This window comes from Gastrolobium bilobum, unplaced genomic scaffold (assembly GCF_033153095.1).
Source record: "Gastrolobium bilobum isolate Gb01-03AN ecotype WA unplaced genomic scaffold, APGP_CSIRO_Gbil_v1 utg4894, whole genome shotgun sequence".
NCBI classification, from domain to species: Eukaryota; Viridiplantae; Streptophyta; class Magnoliopsida; order Fabales; family Fabaceae; genus Gastrolobium; species Gastrolobium bilobum.
This window is the reverse complement of record NW_026897359.1, coordinates 223,268-229,267: the sequence shown is the minus strand read 5'-3', so window position 1 is coordinate 229,267 and position 6,000 is coordinate 223,268.

Genomic DNA, 6,000 nt, shown 5'->3' with positions numbered 1-6,000 from the left:
TGATAATGAGTTTAAATGATTTAAAGGTGGTGTCTTTGCATGTAAATGGGTTAAACAAGTAACTAACATGTGTATGAACCTGTATAGACCTAAAAATGGAGTCTTGAACGCTTTTATTTAGTAAACGTTGGACCTTTGGTGGATATCTTCGCGAAATGCAGAAACTGCATTCTGTCGCGAAATATCCGGATATTTGGTCGATCAATATCCGGATATTGATATCCGGATATGGGGATCTGGATATCCGGATATTGATATCCGGATATTGCCTGTGAGATATTCGAATATTGATATCCGGATATGGGGATCTGGATATCCGGATATTGATATCCGGATATTGCCTGTGAGATATCCAGATATTGATATCCCAATATGCCCTCGACATATATCCTGATATTCTGGGATTTCGAGGAACAGTAAGGTACTGTTCATACAGAACTGAGCTATGGGTTTGTGGACCCTATTTTGATGGAGTTGAACTTCTGTAAATACTTAACTAAGTCAGAATCATGTGATTAAGGGCTTGTGGCTTTGTTAGAAGCCTTAAGACGTAAAACGTAAAGGAAAGACGTTGTCTTTAAATTGTATGCTTGTAGAGTATGTTTATTGATATGCTTGCTGGTCCTAAATCAGATTGTGATCTGCTGTGTTTGGACATTGAGCTTGTGTGGACTTGACTTGGATTGATTGCTTAAGAGGTAAGCTTTCGTGTCCTCGGTTTAGCCATGTTGTGGTTCCACCATGTCCCATGGGGGTATGGTTATATGCATGCTGTGTTAAATGCTTTGGATATTTGAAATGTTGTTGAGCTTTATGTGTAATGGCTTTTAATATGCATGTGTTGTTCCATCTTGACGGTAAGCCTGAGTATGTGGCGTCATACAAGACGGTGATCCGGGATGGATGCAAGTGGCGTCTTGCACTATGTGTGGGTATTTGGCGTATATAAATCCTGCATTTCTCTGGCCAGCAGAATAGAATTGACACACATGACATGATTATCTGCTGCATTGCACTATTTTAGAACTGATGATGATAAACTGCTTTTGAACTTATATTGCACATATAAGTGAGCTTCGGGTGGAAGATCCTTGAGGACCCTTTGTCTTACTGAGATTTCTTGTTTAGAGATCTCACCCCACGTTTGGGAAATGCTTATTTCAGGTTCAGGTAGTATGGGAATTGATGCCTTTTGTAAGAACCTGCACCGTTAATTAAGGAATTTAATTAATTAATTATGAGAAAATATGAAATGATTCCATAATTGACCCTAATAATTATTATGAGGCTCTAATAATTATGGTAAGTGATTAAGAATGCTGAAAGTCGCTTTTCGGAAGAAAAGTGCAGATACCGGTTCTGCTAGTTGGTATAAATGCGTACCGAAAAAGTATCCCGAAAAATTATAATAAGTGCATGATAATTACTAGAATAACATACAGGACTTGTAAAACGAGTTTCAAGTCCAAATAATGAGAGCTGGTACCAGAATCTGATACTGGCTATGAAAAGCGCGTACCGGAAAGGTTCTCAGAAAAATATAAGAAAAATATGATAAATCTTGTAAAATTGAGTAGGTTAATAATCCTGAGTTTGGGATTAAAATTCTAAGTGTAGCAATTAAAGTTAATACTGTGTGATTTCATTTAAGTGGACTATATATACGACTTTTGGGCACTAAACCCTAGATAACAAACTTACCCTACGTGAAGTCTTGAGGTGGCTGACCAGAAACTTGGTTCCTTTGTGCTCTTCCCTTGGGTGGTGAACCTTGAAGCTTTCCCCTTGATTTTTCTTCCTCTTCTCTTGAGTAAACACTTGGTGGTGTGAGTGAGAGGGTAAAGGGTGTTTCTTTCTGGCTTGGAGTGGCTGTGCGGTGGATTGTTGTTGCTGTCATTGGTTTGGGGGAGAGTGTGCACCTTTTCTTGGCATTTTTGGGTGTCAAGGAGCCATCTTTGAGTGCAAGAACCAAACTTGTTGCTCCATTTTCGTTTTTCTTGGAGGTCAGAACTGTGAGGAGCCTTTGAGAGCTCCAAGAGCATCCCTCTTTTCTGTTTGAAGCTTGGGTAAGTGGTTGAACCCATGATCATGAGTTTTGATGCTTAAAAATGGAACCTTGATGCATCTAAAGGCTAAAAGATGATAACTTAACGTTGGGTAATGTCAAACACACCTATAAATGCATGTTTAAGTGTTTGTAATCGGTAAAAATGGACCTTTGGGATTGATATCTCGCGAAATGTAAAATCTGCATTCTGACACGAAATATCTGGATATTTGGTTGGAAATATCCGGATATCTGATATCCCGATATTTGGTTGGAAATATCCGAATATCGGATATCCCAATATTCGGTTGGAAATATCCGGATATCAGATATCCCGATATTCAGTAGGAGATATCCCGATATTTTGGTGTAGACAGCAACGAACCTGTTTTAGTAAAAATTCAATATCTTGGGCTAGAGAGCTCCAAATTGAGTTCCGTCTGGACCTATGTGAAGCTAACACATAGGGCTACAACTCTGTAAATTTTCATAGCCATTGGATCAGTGGTGTGATCGCAGTGTCTATTATAAGTCGCGTTTTGGTTGCTGAAAATTCTGTTTATCATGGTAAAATATTAGAATATGAATATTTATATAATTGTTGGTCTAAAACAGATTGTGATTGTGCTGTTTGTGGACCTCGAGCTAGTGTGGACCTTGGTTTGAGTTTTTAGCTTTCGATGTAAGCTTTCGTGTCCTCGGTTTAGCCATTGTTGGTTCCACCATGTCCCATGGGGGTATGGTTATATGCATGATGTTGTCTTCATGTACTGTTTTATTGAAATGCTATGGAGCTGTTAAGTGCAATTGCTGTATGATATTTATGTGGTGTTTGCCTTAAAGGGAAACCATGGGGTGGCCCTTTGGGGGTGGGTACAACATGGGCTGGTACTGTGTGGGTAATAGATGTATTCTTGCATTTCTTTGATCAGTAGAATAGTTATAACCCATATGACATGATTGTCTACTGCATTGCACTATTTTGGAAATTATATTATTAAATTTCTTTTGAACTTATATTGCACATGTAAGTGAGCTTGGGGTGGAAGATCCTTGAGGACCCCTTGCCTTACTGAGATTTATGTTAGAGATCTCACCCCACGTTTGGGGCGCTTATTTCAGATTCAGGTAAGGTCGAGACCTCAGGGGGCAAGAGGCCGGAGCTGAGTTAGATATTGATGTTATATTATGTTGACTTGTTGGATGCAAGTTATGCATGTTGCTTTATGCTTTTAGCTTCAGTTTATGATTGTATATCATCTTGTTGAGACGCTGTTGATTTGGTGAGCATGGGGATTGTCCATGACACATAGTCTTGTTTATGTCTTGTTTTATTTGGAGTTGTAATAATGTATCAGGATTATGGTCCGGACTACGAGTTGTAGATCCGTGATTTTAGATACACACTTTATTTATATATTGAGGTATATTAGTAGATGTCTTATTGCAATTTACATACAGGCGATGTTTTTATGAAATTGATTAAGTAATCAACTTGGCTAAGTATATGACGTCATAATTGGAAAAGAAAAAGATATTCCGCAATTTTTATTAAGCGTAGCTTAATACGATGTAATGTTAACAAACCGGATGCATACGGGGTGTTACATTTTATGGTATCAGAGCAACGGTTCAAGGGAAAAGCCTGTATGTATTGCAATGATTAGGATGTTTGGTTGTGTCTGTCTTGTGTGTTTGCTCCGTTAAGTGTTATTATGATGATGAAAATGTGATCACATTGCGTGGGTCTGATCAACTCATAATGTGTGTAACTTATACAAAGTCATGGTAATACCTAGGAGAACCCGCGAGACTGTTGAGGGTCAACCCGACCCGATCCTGATTGCATTGGCTGAGATGCAGAAGGCCACTAGATTGGCCAACGTGGCAATGATGGACGCCGCAAGAGAGGCGAACCAGAAGGCCACAGAGGATGCTCTTGAGGCAAATCGGTGAGCGAACATGACCTTGATGAGGGTTATGTTGGAGGAGATGAGGGCTGGTCCTGTTGTTGGCCAGTATCCTCCGTCACCACTCCACTGCCACCATCGCCGCCGCCTCCACCAAGTGTTCAGGTTGAGAGCCTGAGTCACATTGGTAGTACTACTCATGTCACTGGGGTGTTTGAACCCTTTTATGGAGCCTGCTGAGGACCATGACGTGATTGACCGTCGCCTGAACGCTTTCAGAAAGCATAAGCCGCCTTCTTTTGATGGGTCTTTGGACCCTATTACTGTAGCGAGATGGTTGCAATCGCTGGAAAAGATCTTCCGGGTCATGCAGTGTACAGACCCGCAGAAGCTGATGTTCTCGACTTACATGCTGGAGGGCGATGCCCATGAGTGGTGGACGAACACCTCTCGTGCTTTTGAGAAGCAGGGACATGTTATGATGTGGCCATTCTCCGAGGACTGCTTTTTGGGCAAGTATTTCCCTTGTGACGCGCAGGAGAGGAAGCAAGGGGAATTTGATAGATCAGTTCAGGGCTCGATGTCTGTTGACGAGTACCTGGCCAAGTTCAATGAGCTTGCGAAGTTCGCACGCTTTCGGATGGAGAGGCCTACTCCAATCTTCTTAGCTGCTAAGTTCCGCAGGGGACTTAACGAGGATATTGCTGGTTACCTCGCTGGTTCGGCTTTGAGAGACTTTGGGACACTAGTACAGCAGTGTCGGGACATCGAGAACTTCTGCAACTCGAGTAAGGCCAAGAGGGCCAAGATTGTTGAGACGAAAGGAGCTGATAGTTCCACTTCCTGGAAAGATAGGAAGTTTGCTGGAAAAGGCAAAGGGAAGCAGTTGGCTGCTAGGCAGGCGCCTAGTCAGTTCAAGGGGACGTTGACACAGGGGAGTGCAGCGAGACTTCCTACTCCCAGATGCTCGGGATGTGGAAGGGTTCATCTGGGGCCGTGTGCTACCGGCCAAACCATATGTTTCCAGTGTGGCCAGTAGGGTCACTACTCCAGAGAGTGTCCGTCGTCGACGGCGAGAGCTGCAGCAGTTCAGGCAGTTCCACATAAGATGATTCCTATAGCATCTACAGCGGCACCAGATGTGCCACCTGCCACTGGGCGAGTTAATACCCTGGATCGTCAGCAGTCGGATCGAGCTCCGAACCTTGTCTGAGGTACTATTTTGGTGCATCATCTGTTGATGTATTGTTTGATTCCGGGGCTACACATTCTTTTGTTGCAACCCCGATTGCTTTGGGGCTTGAGTTGCCCATGTTTGTGCTTTCTCCACCGTTGCGGTTGACTACCGCCACTAGAGAAAAGTGTGATACCTCCATTGTACATCGAGATGTCGTGTTTCAGTGGGATGGCCGTGATTACTCGGTTGATCTGATTGGATTGCCGATGGCTAATTTGGAAATCATCCTTGGCGTGGATGGATTGTCCAATAGTTGTGTGATGATTGTTTGATTGATTTTGTGCCTAGTGTGTGATGATGTCTACGTGTGTTTCCACAACCAGTTCCTCGCCTTTATTGCTGCGGGCTAGGAGAACCTTGTGAGCAGGGACATTGGTTATGTCTTGATCGGGAGGTTTGGTGAGTGGGACATGGGAGGATATCACTGGTATTCCTGTGGTGAGGGAATTCCTCGAGGTGTTTCCTGAGGAGATTCCTGAGTTTCCACCACAGAGAGAGATAGAGTTCTCCATAGATTTGTTTCCTGGTATGGGGCTTAGTATTAGCTCCCTACCGGATGTCGCCACCAGAGTTGGCTGAGTTGAAGCAGTGATCTGAGGGTCTTTCGGCGAAAGATTTCTTCCGACGGAGCGTGTCTCCATGGGAAACACCGGTCATGTTGATATTGAGGCAAGAGGCCTTATGCCATTACTTAAGCGTGATGGTGCTCTGTTTGAGAGTGTGAACTTCTCTTCAGGGAAACTGAGTGCGTAACACTTGGAATTGGTGGCAAGGGCCACGTGTGTCTTGTATATGCGAGGCAGTGC